This window comes from Stegodyphus dumicola, chromosome 5 (genome assembly GCF_044657685.1).
Source record: "Stegodyphus dumicola isolate Sdum_Otavi_A_Nest chromosome 5, ASM4465768v1".
Classification (NCBI taxonomy): domain Eukaryota; kingdom Metazoa; phylum Arthropoda; class Arachnida; order Araneae; family Eresidae; genus Stegodyphus; species Stegodyphus dumicola.
Window position 1 is genome coordinate 215,090,888 of NC_140772.1, and position 14,423 is coordinate 215,105,310.

Here is a 14,423-nt window from a genome sequence, read left to right on the forward strand (position 1 = left end):
TTACTTTTATGTCTCTCAATTGATTGTTTGTAGAATTACGGCCAAAATTAAAAAAATTGCTTACTAAGTTTTGGCCACTAGCGTATATATTTTAGTTGGTCGCCTTATTTTAAAAATATAACGTTTTCCATTTAGATCGTTTTATTACTTTTATTTGCATCTATTTTTTGGGAGACTACTATTTTTCTCAATTTCTCAATTTTAAATTTAAATTTCACCTAAAACTGTGGTTTAGGATTTCATCTTTGTCTACGTTTTGCATACTAACGCAATTTACCAACATATAAAAATGGAGAAACTGAGCTCATCGAGCCGAGTAACAAAATGGGTGTATATATACAAACACATATATGTATACTTTTGGTACAGCCGGGGATTGCAACCAAAAAGGGGAGGTGTAGAATTACACGTTATGGCAGTCCTATATACAAACTTTCAATGTTATGAGGCTACTCCTTTTTGAGTTATGCGGGATACACATTTATGTACATGCGTAGTCACGAAAAAAAACTCTCTCTTGAATCCATTTAAATCCATTTTGTAATTCGTTTTGTGAAAAAGAAAACATTATTCTGTCTGTACATACAGATATCACACAAAAACATCGTTCAAGATGGATTCGACAGCTGTCAAAATGGATATTTTTGTTGAAATATGATAATCGAAATTTCTCGTTATTACAGCACATCTTTTACTTCCTACAAGGAAGTGAAACGATTAACAGGAGTGAGTGAAAAAGCAGACTTATAGAATGCGAGTTCAGCAAGAGCGTAAAAACCTTAACAAACCTTTTTTGGGCAACCCTTAAAATCTGAAACCTTCAAGAATTGTTTATTTAATGTTCATTTATTTAAAAAAGTAATATAATAAAAACTGAATGAAAATTTTATGAATTTTAGTATTTCGTCTTTTTGAAAATGTGGATTCGTAGAACTCGTTACATATTTTTAAATTTATTTTTCTTATCTGCCGTAATGCCCGGATGTGTATGTCATTTGATATCGATTTCGTTTATTTTACGCAGTATACAGAGACGACAAAGACATGTTTTACTATAAAAAAACATCTTTAATATTTTTTATGCCTTGCGATTTTTCACGCACGAAGGGATTCGCATTATGACATATTTCAAGTGTCAGTTCGAAATCTATTAAATCAGCTTGCACTTTTTTTAAAGCTGTATACATATTTCTTGTCATCTCCACTTTTATTGGAAAACATAAAATCGAAAACATAAATGAAACCAATTTTTTTAATTCTGTTTTTTTTTCTGTTACTTAAAAATTTTTTCTCAAAATAATCTAAATAATATGAGAAAAAATATTTTAATAATTCCTACTCAAACTGTTATTGAGGAAGATTATTTGCATAGAGTGCATTTATAGTCTGTAATAAAAGTATCCTTATGATCTCAAAGATGCATTTCTAAAGATGAGTTTCTAGAACATATATAAAATCAGTGATGCATCTTACGAGAAAAACTTACATAAATAAATATTTCTCCTGAAATGCTTTAAAAATATTCGTCAGTTTCTTTTGTTAACCATGGACTAAGCAAATCCAATTTATATATTTCCCCTTTTACAAACGCTGCAGTGCTCAACTTAGCTCATTTCCCTAAGGTGTACGCGAGCATAAGGACCGCACACACAATTCTGACAGTTTCTAATATCTAGGAAGAAAATATTTTTTCTGCACGCGCGCTGTTATTTTTGCTTCTCTTTTCACGTTTTCACTTGACGCAATTCTTGTTAATATTCCGTCTATATTTCCCTTCTCCCCCGCCCTCCTCCTGAAATGTTTTTCGCCTTGCTCGGAGATGCGTTTTTTTTTTAAGTTACTTTTTGTGCATTTTCATGCCTAGTCAATTTTTTTTTCAATCTTTTAAGAAAGGTAAAAAAAAAAAAAAAAAAAAAAACTTTGATGTTTAGCTTAGCTTTTCGCTGAAAATTCTCTTCGAGGAATCTAACATTATAAGTTTTTTAAGATGAAAGTAAAGCATTTATTGTTCGTATTTAAAAAGGATATTTTTGTAATATAATTGAAGACGTAAATTTTATTGGACGTGATCCTCTATCTGCTTCGAAAGAATGCGAAAGCATATATTATTTAGTTCAGAATTATTTTTTCTCTTTCTAAGGATTTTTTCGTTTGTGGGGGACCGCGAAACAAATATATACAGCAATTGAAAACCCGCTGAATTGCAGTTCAAACGTGAGTTATTGGAGACTTAATTGAACATGCATTTGGTTTTTATCTCTATCGCTGGTATTTATAGCGTAATTCTTTCATGACATTTAAAATTTGTTCAAAGTCCTTTCTGAACATAAACGGAAAATAAATGTAATATCCTTTCAGTGGTGTATTCAGATGTAAATATTCGAACAGTACCCTTGATTCTTAAACATACGTTGAAATCTCAAAAATAAACAAATAAATAATATAGCTTGGAACCTTATAACATCTTGTGAGGTTGGCTATCATAAACTAAGCTAAACGTTTGGAGACTGTTTAGGGAATTTTCCCTAAGTTAATCAACATTAAGTTAAATTAAAGTAATTAAGTAATCAAGTACGACAAAATCAGGAGAGAGGTATATTTAACCTTTTATGAACTCAAATAAACATCACAGATGGCACCAACTTGTGCTTACTAAAGCCGACACTTAAAACGCTTAACTTGAAAGATAATTAATAACTTAAAATTAAATAAAAGTTTAGCCTAATGGCTTCACAGGTTAATTATCACGCAAACTGGCTCTGACTCGAAAAGTCGGCGCGAACACGCCTAATGGCAAGAATAGATCAAAGCCATAGAAATCAAATCGTTAAATAATCAAAGATATCAACGTAGTCTTCAGGCAAGTAGACCACTCTCTGATTTCACATCCCAAAACAATTTAATCAATGATACAAATTACGAGAATTCTTCAAATAATTCAGAGACCAAAGGAGGTATCAGTGCTCTTTTGCTTTTCCTTAAACAAATTGAACCATGTTTGATATGCATTGCAACAGGAGATAAGTTATGGATACTGTACTGTAACACAAAGTATGGACTGCTTGTCAATTTGAAGCAACATTTCAAAAAAAAAATAATTACATCCCAAAAAGGTTTTTCACAATATATGGTGAGATGCTTTAAGAATATTTTACTAGAAGGCAATCACAGCGAGCCGCAAGGTACATCCTGACATCTACTGTCAACAAATGGGCAAACTGACTGTATAATTGTACTTAAACGACCTGATCAGCACTCATCATTTATAAATCTCTTATCTTTTATCATTATAACTTTAGATCTTATCATCTTTTACTTATTCGGCGAAATTACTAAATTTGGTCGGTAAGTACTACCTTTCTGGCGTTATTTCCCACATTTTAAGCTGCAGAACTAGCACTTCTTGAAGCCTTTAAGAAGAACTTCAGAGTCTAAATCTTCGATAATGTGAAAAACATGGAAGCAGTACTAAAGATTCTTTTTTTTCTCAAAAATAAAAGATTTTTATCAGCAGGTGATAACAAACAACATGGCAGGCAACAAGAGATCATGAATAATGGTGGAAAATATGCGCAAACATAGTTACTTCACTTTTTGTCTTTCGCTCTTACCTGGAAAACGAGAACTTTCGCATACACACAATAAACTAAACATGAACTATTTACGCTATAAATTATATCACTTATAGATAGTGTTGAAAATAATAAAGATCTAAACTATCATGAAGTTTGTATGTTGCATTTAAATCGCTCAACTATTTAAGTGATGTGTAATTTTACTTAATAAACAAGATACTTTATCTTTGTCGAAAGTCACAGTGACAATCTGCCTGACAACACTAAACGTAAATTAGAGATCTTATGCTTCCCGAAGCAGTACATTTACCGAGCAGCATGACTGGAAATTCCTAGGTTACGTAACGTAATGTAATCTAACATGACGCGAAGATTATAAACTAAAGAACTATGATTCTGGTCTTCCATTTTTTGCTCTTCGCTTCCATACCAGCTAATTCCATACTCAAATAAATTTAATTACAGTTTTAAGCATCGATTGTAGTCATAATGTAACTATTAAAAATAAGATATGAACGCTGTGTGGGGAGATACTGGCCATTTTAAACGCCAGCGCTCGCAGTTTAGTTAGATCAAGGTGTAACGCTAGATTGGAGTTTAAATAAAACATAAAACTATACGTTAATTTTACTATTTATAGCATCGATACACTCTGAGGATTTTAATAAAGTTTAGTCACTCAGTCTGTAACAAAATATAAATCTAAGAAACTATAAACAGCATTCGGTGAACTAATTAGCAACCTTTGGAGAAACTGTTGTAGAGTTCCTCACTTTGTAAATGCTAAGTTACAGTTGAATGTGAAGAACCTTAAGAACTGATAAGCGAATAATCGCGTGAGTTCGTGTGACAAGAAACAAGATGGAAGGGTAAATAACCCTTTATTATTCAAAGAAGATTTAACGGAACTCCGTTTTGGAATGTACAATAAAAGCCGACACTTGGGCATGAACTTAAGAAAAAAGAAAGAAAGAAGCTAAAACTTAAGAAAATTAATCTAAACTAAAGAGATATAGCTGAAGCTATCAAGACTCTAACCGAGTTGGCCCCTTAACGCTAACTGACTGCGAAGCTATCAAGGGCCTAAAGTACGGCCGAGTGTAATAATAGCTTAAGAGAGAGTAGCCTAAAAAGGCGGACGCGTGCAGCCAGAATACCTGGTAACTCTCTCCTTAAGACCGAAGAACTTCCTCATTATGTATTCAGCCGTGATTCTAAAACTACGTTCTGGCCGGAAGTGAAGTTGAAGTTAAGAATCGACAGGAAAGGAACTTAAAATTTAACTGTTCATAAGATTAACATAATCATTACACTGGGCTTAATAGGGCTTACATGCATTACTTGCACTGACATATGCACTCTAATGCTCTACCATCTAATCTCTGACTGCATAGGGAGCAGAAGAAAATTGAACACCATTTTTAGGTGTTTAATTTTCTTCTTTTGTTATAACCTATTAAGTTTTTTTTTTTTTTTTTTTTTTTCGTGCCTGTATGTTAATTTAAATGTACTTCAAATGCCAGATGTTAAACAGTTGCCCCTGTATGGCGATGTATCCACACTTATAACTATTAAATAAACTCCAGGGTAGGACGCGGGACATATGCCTGTTAACCTCTGTTAAACTTCAGGCGTCCCCGTCCTCCGTCACCTGTCACCTGCTTTAGTTTTGTGAATAGCTACAATGGCTGTCCGCACATTTTTAGACGATCTCCCTTGCATTTACAGAAATATTTTACCTAAAATTTTGTCTTTCAAATATTCTGTTTGATAACCCTTATTCTTCGCTCACTTTCTATATCGTTTTTTTCAAAAACGATAGAGCCTTTCGCAGTATCCAAAGAGGTATTTTATCACAGACCTCTTGAACAGCTTTCAAAAGTCCTTGGAGTGTTGTAGGTCGAAGTTTGGGCAAGCAGCTTTTCAAAAGTCCAGAGGCGTGAAAATACATCGGTGATACATCAGAATATTTAGTACGGCTATGAGTGAAGGTAGGGGCTTGATACCCCTTTCTTGTTCCCCTATTTTCAGGAAATTAATAGTTGATTTTGACATGTGTCTGCTTGCTTTGTCTAATGCAGGCTACTGATTGATGACACCGTGTGGCTTATTTGAAATTAGGTATCATATATGTTCCTGATAATATGTCGAATAGATCTTAACATTTTTCCCCACTCTCTTTATTTTTATTTTGCCGTTCTACAAGAAACCAGCAAGATTCCTAAATCCCTAAAAAAACTTTCTTAGAACCATATTTTAATATCTTTTTTCTCCTCTTTAAAGACAATAATGAATCTCTTTTTATTGTGGTTATTTAAATACACCCAAGATTCATCTATTACAGCAGCCTTTTTTATGTCAATATAAATGTTTCTCATAAAGAATTCTGCAGAGCGTTCTGTGTTTGACTATACGTTGTTGGAGGTTGACGATATGTTGTTGGAAGTTGGAGGTTGTTGTTCCTTACCTTCAGGACCTTCGTGGATCCAATTATTTCAGGCCACAAATCGATCCCATTTCGATTACCAATTCCTAGCAGAACACCATTTTCTACTTCTTCCTTGACATGAGAGTTTATTAGATCTTTTATCAACTGGAAATAGACCGTAGAACAGCTGCAACGTTATATTTCACCCTGATTAGAGTAGAGAAACTTTCACAAGAGCTGAAACTCCTTGCATACACCAGATACATATCCAGTACGTCTTCCTCTCTACGCGAACCTGTGCAGCAGCCTTTATTACAGTCCGTAATTGCTGCACGAGATACTGATTTCACTAAAATTAACTGAATAAAAATTGAAATTTCTGTTTTAAAGCAGAGAAAAAATTTAAAAGAATGTCTGAAAGGTTTCATATTTTAACAGTCATCCAAATGTGTTTGTTAAAGATTCTTACGCTCTTGCTGAACTCGCAGCCTACAAATTCACTCTTACCTTTCAGCTTTATTATTAAGTATCGTTACACACTTACAAGTCTTTTCGGCTTTATTATTAAGTACCGTTTTCTTCGCATATACGCCACATACATTTCAACGCTCTTAAAAACCCTCTTACTTTTTTTTTGTCTTTTCAGCTTTATTAATAAGTACCGTTTTCTTCGCACTTAAACCACACACAGTTCAACAAAAAAATCATAAAACTTTTGAAAGCTGGGTAGCAGTATATATTTAGATCTATACACTGATTTGTATTTCTCAATGTCACCTTCAGTTAGCAGGCAAACTATATATATAAGTGAATTGTAAGCGAACCGTAAATAAGTGACTACTATGAATGTGACAAGGAACTATTACACAGGAACTCTGCAAATATGTGAACAGCACATACAAAGTACATTAATATACCCATTTGATATTGTTCAGTACAATGCATCAAAATAACTTCTTATATCCAAGTCACCAGTGACTTCTAGAGTAAACATTCTCCGTAAACTCAGAATCACAATGCATAAAATATTGCTAAAATCCACATTCAACACAGTCAAAGTCTTGACAGGGTCTCTTTAATAACCACAGGTCACAAATACCCATCTTTCGAAGTAACTTTAAAAATTCCGCTACAAATTTTAATATTCTATAGAGATGGCTAGGCCTAGCGACAATAGAATGCTCCAGCAATTGAGTACAAATGCTGATAGTCGTATAACAGGAGATACAGCAACTCAGTTGGTGGTAAGTAAGTAAGTATATGTTTAGAATTCCAGAAACAGTGTTAAAAGTTACCATATATTTCTACACTGTTTTCAGTGTTTTCGCAATAAAAAATATCAATATTCAGTTTTCTTCGCAAGATGGCTAACAATGTTTTTGTCTTATTATTAACTTTTTATGGGTTAACTTTACTTATATTAATTCTCAAATATCACTTCGCACTTTCGCCAAATAATATTCAATTAAACAACAAAATCAGAAAACATTTAGAGACAAAATCAGAAACTATAGAATATTAGAGTTTGTCATACATACTTTAAATTCGCTATATTATTTCTTTAAAAAACTAGCCACTCCCTTGGCCAACAGCTTAAAATAATTATCATAAAACAGAAAAAATGCATAATGATTTTAATAGCTAGCGTAATTTCATGAAAATATTGAATATATCTAATTAGACATCTCCTGATTGCAATACATGTTTTTTTTTAAATCAATCACATTAAAATGTAGAAATATATATTCTTAAGAACTGTGTTTGTTGCTTTTAAATCGTTTAGATGATTAGTCAATAAGCAATAAGATACTTTCAAGTTTAATAAGATTAAATTTGAAAGTATCTTAGGCTTTATAAAATGGCAACAGGATGGCGCGTGGAAGATAAAAATATTTTATTTCCGGCCGCGCCTTTTAGCGATGACGGCTTTTATCGATTTCTCGCCAAATTTCGCCATAAAAATTGGCCGCCAAAAGCATCGAAAGCTTGACGCTATATCGCCACTTTGGCGAGATAGCACCAGTTTTGCTGGGCAAGATAAAAATTTACCTCGTTTAAATGGACCTATTAAGACCTTTCATGTTACATTATGCAAGAGGTATTGCAATTTACATATAATTTCACTAACAGTATTTACATATATACAAAATTCGAAATATTATATTAAAGAAAGAAGGATAAAATTTATGGAATATATACTATTATTATACGGAATGAATGAAATAAATGCACAGAAGCTGTATTTCAAGCTTTCTTAAACTCAAGCTCATGCTATGTCCTTAAATGAGTTTCTCTTGATTCTGCACGTTCGTGCAAAACGGCATTAATTCGAACCATGGATTCAATTTGGCATGAATTCGAAGACATGATACATGTTTTCATAAAGTAATTTTTTCCAGTAATTTCTCGACACTGAGTACATGCATTTATATGCATATACAACTACGAAATCAAAAAAAATTATTATTTGATATAACGTACCTCAGAAAAACGAAACAAATATTAGAACTATTCCCAGAAAGAGAGAAAATAATGGCATATGTATTTCAAGGAATTAAAGAAAATAAAGTAGCATTTCTAATTTCATTTTTCATGATAAAACTATTTCGATTACTTCAAAAGCATGAGCAGCTCAAACGATATTTTTTTCTAGCTTAAATATTTATTCTAAGAAATAGAAATCTTATTTCAAAAAGGTACTAAAGTATTTTTCTTATTTTAAAAATGCCGATATAAAACTCAGCAGAAGACTAAAAAACGATATATGAACAAAATAAAGCAGATTGAGCCATAATAATTTCTTTAAAATTATTTTTAAGATTTCAAACTTGGAAGCATTTTTCGTGTATAAAAATTAGCATTTTAAAGAAATGACTTATGAAGTCTTACTTAAGAATTATTTTTCTTTAGGAATGCTAAATATTTATGTTATAATTCTGCAAACTTTAAGTTACTTAAACAACCCGAGAAAAGCGAAGTTAGAAAATAAACAAACATATAATACCTGCAAAAAATGAGCATAATTCATGAATATTTATGGTTATAAAGAAATTAAAATTTCTTCCTCAGAATTCTTTGGTATTAACTTCTACATACTTATTTAACTTGAATATATGGAGTTCTTAAGACAACAAAACAAATTAAAAGTTTCTTTCCTAAAATTCTTTAGTGCTACATTTTACACACCGATTTAAGTTGAATATATGCAGCTCTAAAGACAGCAAAACGTCTTAAATTCTGAAAATGTGTTACAACTCTTATATAAATTCAAATAAAATATTAAAGAATTATAAAATAAGAATATGTCTTTATCGAAGCTGGGGTCTAAAAAGCAAGTTAAATTACTGCTTTAAAATTTAACGGCATTTTTGAATATGTGATTAAATGAGAAAAAATGTCGATTTAAATTTTGAATACCATGTTTAACAGAGCTGTAGAAAATTATTTTTTAGATCTATATTGCTTAGGAATTTTGAAACAAAGAAGAGCGGAAATAATATGCACATTTTTATTTAACGTAATAATAATAATAATAATATAACTGAAAAAGCTAATATGATGATTAAATTTGCAACCATGCAAGTGTTTAATTTGATGTCCTTTTAATTTTTATTTGTAAAACGCATTTCATAAAAAATAGTTTTGAACCCTAATAATTGTTTATAAGTAACATAAAAATGTGTCACTAATACAGTTTGAAAAACGTGATTATTAAATATTACAACAAATATCTGTCTATTAATAAAAGATACTTCAGGTCAAAAAATTTAATATTAATTGATTGAATTACAGTTTTATCTCCTTCAATGCATATTTTCTTTTACCATGTCACTTTATATTACTTCAGAACTTCTTGAGAATGAACATTTTTCAAATAAAATAGAGACAGCTATATTCGTCAAAAATTTAACCTTGTCTAGATTCAATAAATCATTCTTAAAATGAGCTCAAACTCGAATTCTTTTCCCTCATATTATCTCTTTCTTCTTTCATTTATGGATTACGCATTTCTAGTTTCTACGTTCTTGCTTTACTTATATAGTAAAAAATAGTGTATAAAAGGAATGAAAAGTTCAATTTTTTTCATTTTTAAGAAAAAGGAAAATTTATCATTTATCATGATTATATTCACTTTCTTTCTTACATTACACATACGTACTTCTATGTAAAGAAGTTATCAATTATGATTGACAAGTATTTATCATAAGACTGAGGCATCAGATAGTATATCTTCCAATTGCTGATTTTAAGGGGACTTTTGAATGATTTTTTTATTAAAGAACTTTCATCTACTTTTTATGAAGAATATTAAGTGGTTTTATGAGACAGAATGGTTTTAAGCTAAAAAAAAACAATTTGCTATTAATTTTTGTTTAATGAATTTTTTTAATTCAACAATTAAAAATTCTTTCTTCTTCCACAATTTTCAATATTTTTGCTTCAAAATTTTTGATTGTATTTATAATAGTGTTCTTAATAACTTTACGGATCGATTTTCCAATTAATGAATTAGTTTCTGAGAAAAATAAAAACCACAATTTTATATAAAAACTTTAAAAAAATTATTTCATTTGACATTTTCAATACTTTTTCTTTTCACTATTTTTCAAAACCCATCCTTGATTCTATCTAGTATTGTAACCAATCCCTTAACATAAACTGTTGGACTAACTGTGACAACAAGGCTGCCCTCTGCTGAGTCAGTAAAAGCTAAGGCTCTCCCACTTGATAGGTTGTACCATACTTTTGCTCTGTAATTTTTCTTAAAGTTAAATTTAATGTCCGTGTGTAACTTAAACCTGTTAATAAATACTTGTTACACTATACAGGACTCTTCTATGACCCTATCTAAAACGACCCCTTCACAGTATATAATTTTAAATAAGCAGTAAAATTATTAAATTATTTTTGTCCATTTATGAACAAGTTTTGTGACTTTAAGTGAAAGGATATATTGAAAAATTGCAAACTGAGAAAACGCAGTTTAAAGAATGTAAACTGTCTGAATGGTCATTAAATTATTTCAAATTTCTTAAAAATTTTATTACTGAATGTCAACACACACACACACACACACACACACACACACACATATATATATATATATATATATATATATAATAAAACTTAGTACTGCTCAATTGATTAATAAGATTATAGATTACAAGCTTTTATTTAACACCTTATCTGGCTAGAAATATTGCAAAAAAATCGTAAAATGCAAGTAGAATTTTGCCGTACCTATTTTTGTTTTCTGAAACACGCTCAAAACAATTTTAATGCATGAATTAATTATAATATATATTCTAAAACGCTTATAATCATTATTAATAATATTAACTTGCCATTTAATTCATTTTTTTAAAAGCAAAACTTGAAATTTTAACAGATATAAAACATTTAATTTAAAATCATTCAGCAGCTTATGTGATTTCGTCTTTTATTTTAGTCATTTGTTCTCGTATATAAATTGCATTTTAAATTAATTTATGTGCATTTTAATTAATTAAAGAGTTTAATGTTTGTTACAGCTCTATTTCAATAATTCAACAGTGAAAAACCTGATCATTTTAAGTTCACCACTTCTTTCTGTTCGTGTCTAATCACAGATAATTTCAATTGAATAAGCATAGCAAAGTTGACTGATAATACACATAAAATTATTTGCTGAGCTCAGCATAAATATATAAACTTGCCAGTTTAAAGGTGACAAATTTTTTTTCCAACTTTTTGTATTTAAATAAATCAGTATATACACATAAACAGAGTTTTTTTGATAATTGGAGTCGTATTTAATTATACTCATTTTCATTTACACTGATTTTTAGTAAGTTACTGAAAACATTAAGAAGTAAAAAAAAAAAAAAAAAAATAAACATTTAGGGGGGGGATGGCATTTAAAGACGTGTCAAAATTTTAACCTCCGTCGCCTGAATCCCATGTGGTCTAGTGGTTACGATTCCTGGCTTTCACCCAGGCGGCCCGGATTCGATTCCCGGCATGGGAAAGGGTTTAATGGCTAGCATTCTGGACTTTGAATCCAGCGATCTGAGTTCAAAGATTGCTACCAAATATTATCGCCCTGTCGTATATAAATTAAATAATGAAAAATCTGCATGGATGTATGAATGTTTCTCGCATTGTGATAAAACAACGGTACCTGCAGTGTGTATCGAAAATTCTAAAAATATACTCATTAAAAAATTATTCGGCGATATTGCCGTTGAACTGATTTTTATGGTTTAAGTGCGAAGAACATGATATTTTTAATAAATAAAGGTAACAAACAATATTTTAAAAAATCGTCCTTTTGGGCGTAATTTAAAATCAGATTCCTTCCTTTAAGATTTTTTTCCCTTTTTTTTTTAAATGTTTATTAACTTCTATAAGACATGTTTCACAAGATGATCCTAAACACCGTGTTGATCGCTTCTTTGGTGCCCCCGTACAACATTCTCTGTGATCAGACGGTTAAATGCCCGATCCCATTCCACAAGCGTCTGGCGTTAGAATGGAAAAAATGAAAACAAGCTTTTATCTTGTACTAAAACACCATAAAAGCAGGCTAGTCATTTTGGGGGGGGGGTTACACTTTTATAAAATAAGATAACTACAACGATGGAAACAAATTTTAAAAATAGCTGTTTTTCTACCACTAACCATTTTTGCTGAAGCATAGCACTATTCCAGCATCCTTATGTAACTGTTAAAGCTTACATATAATTAGTTCTTTAAAATATTTCGAACTGCTGAAATGAGATGTAATCGATGTTTTAAAAATTTCAATGCATTTCTTGATATTGCAGTTTATTTAGAAGTATATGATATGGTATTTCTTTAACTGGAAAAAGAAAAGTGGCATGATCTTGCCTAACATAATCTTTTGTTTAGAATGTTTTTACAATAGCAATAGTAAATTTGTAATGTTAAGTTAATAATCACGAAGAACTTGCTAAACAGTGGCAAATTTTGAAGACTGAGCATTATTGGAAAAAAGAAGAAGAACGGAATTCACAGTTGTATGGAATAAATTTTGGGGGGAATAAATAAATGAATAGATAAGTAAATCTGAAAGCTTTCAGATTTTACATTACGCCCAATGAGTTATTTTTTTTTTCCATTTACACATACATACACATTTCGAGAGCATTTGGACTAAACATATTTAAAGGGTATCAGCAATTCTTATACTGGCAATGTTAAATTGGCCATTTTCGATGTACCTTTTCTCAAAATCTGCTGTAGATAAATGCTTGAAATTTTTTGTATAATTAAAGTATACCTATTTGATTATACTGAAAGGAGCTTTTGAAACATTTTGAATTTTAGAGTAATTTTTAATTAGAATAGTAAAATTTGGCACTTTTGTTAGGCACTTTGTTAGGCACACACTTTGTTAGGCATAGTAAAATTTAGCACTTTTCTCACGCAAAAAAAATTTCTAATTTTTTTTTTCTGAGTTTAGCATAAAGAGCTCATTTTAGTAAATATTAGGAAATCTAATAGATAAGACATAAAAATTTTAAATACATGTAAGCAGTAGTTCCGGAGAAAAGGTACATCGAGTATAAAAAAATCAAATTTGGAGAAAAACGCATTTTTATGTAAAAATCCTCATTTATCAAAGCATTTGATGACAAATTAAAACTAGATTTTTTACAGTTCTAATTATCGTTGAGATTAAAGAATGGTATTTTTAGGCAGATAAAAGTGTAGAGAATTTGAAAATGCAAAAATCCGAACTCATCACGTTTTGAAGATTTTTGGGTTCCAACACCCCTTAAACCCAGCATGTCGTTAGAATTTCCGATAGATAGACTCGGGCGCTGGAGATAAAAATATTTTACTTGAGAGTAATATTTTATTTGTGATGTGAAATAGTAAAGTTTCATAATCAAAAATTCGTTAAATTTTAAAAAATAGGAAAGAAATAATAAAACAAATTCGAAATTCAAGATTTATGTTTCCAGGTACCCATATTTGGGTGGAGTACTGCGTTATTCGAAATTATATAGTTTTAGATTTTGCTTCGTTACAGTGCGAGAAACCTACATTCATGCAAATTCTTCTTTACTTAATTTCTTTAAAAATTATTCAGGGCGATAATATTTGGTGACAACAATATAAAAAGTGATACAGACCTTTTATAGTAATTCGCGGAAAATGCAGTTTCGAAAGTTCTTCTGAGCTAACGTTAATTTGGGGTAATGATGGGCCATAAAAATCATCCATTATTTAACTTTGTTTTTAAATTAAAATAGACATAACTCAGATAAATTTACGCTAGATAGACATAACACAGATAAATTATACATTGACCACAAAAAACTTTTATTAGATTTCACGAATACAGTGTACCAGGCTGAATTATATCCAATACTAAATTTTTTGACCTGGATCGAAAATAAATTATCTGGTAG

The 14,423-nt window shown here is 30.6% G+C and overlaps 1 non-coding gene across 1 annotated transcript; it reads left to right on the forward strand.

The window, feature by feature from the left end:
- Window positions 1–11,938: 11,938 nt before the first annotated feature.
- On the forward strand, window positions 11,939–12,010 carry TRNAE-UUC (transfer RNA glutamic acid (anticodon UUC)). Its single transcript has one exon. It is a non-coding gene; the product is annotated as a tRNA-Glu (tRNA).
- Window positions 12,011–14,423: the final 2,413 nt, after the last annotated feature.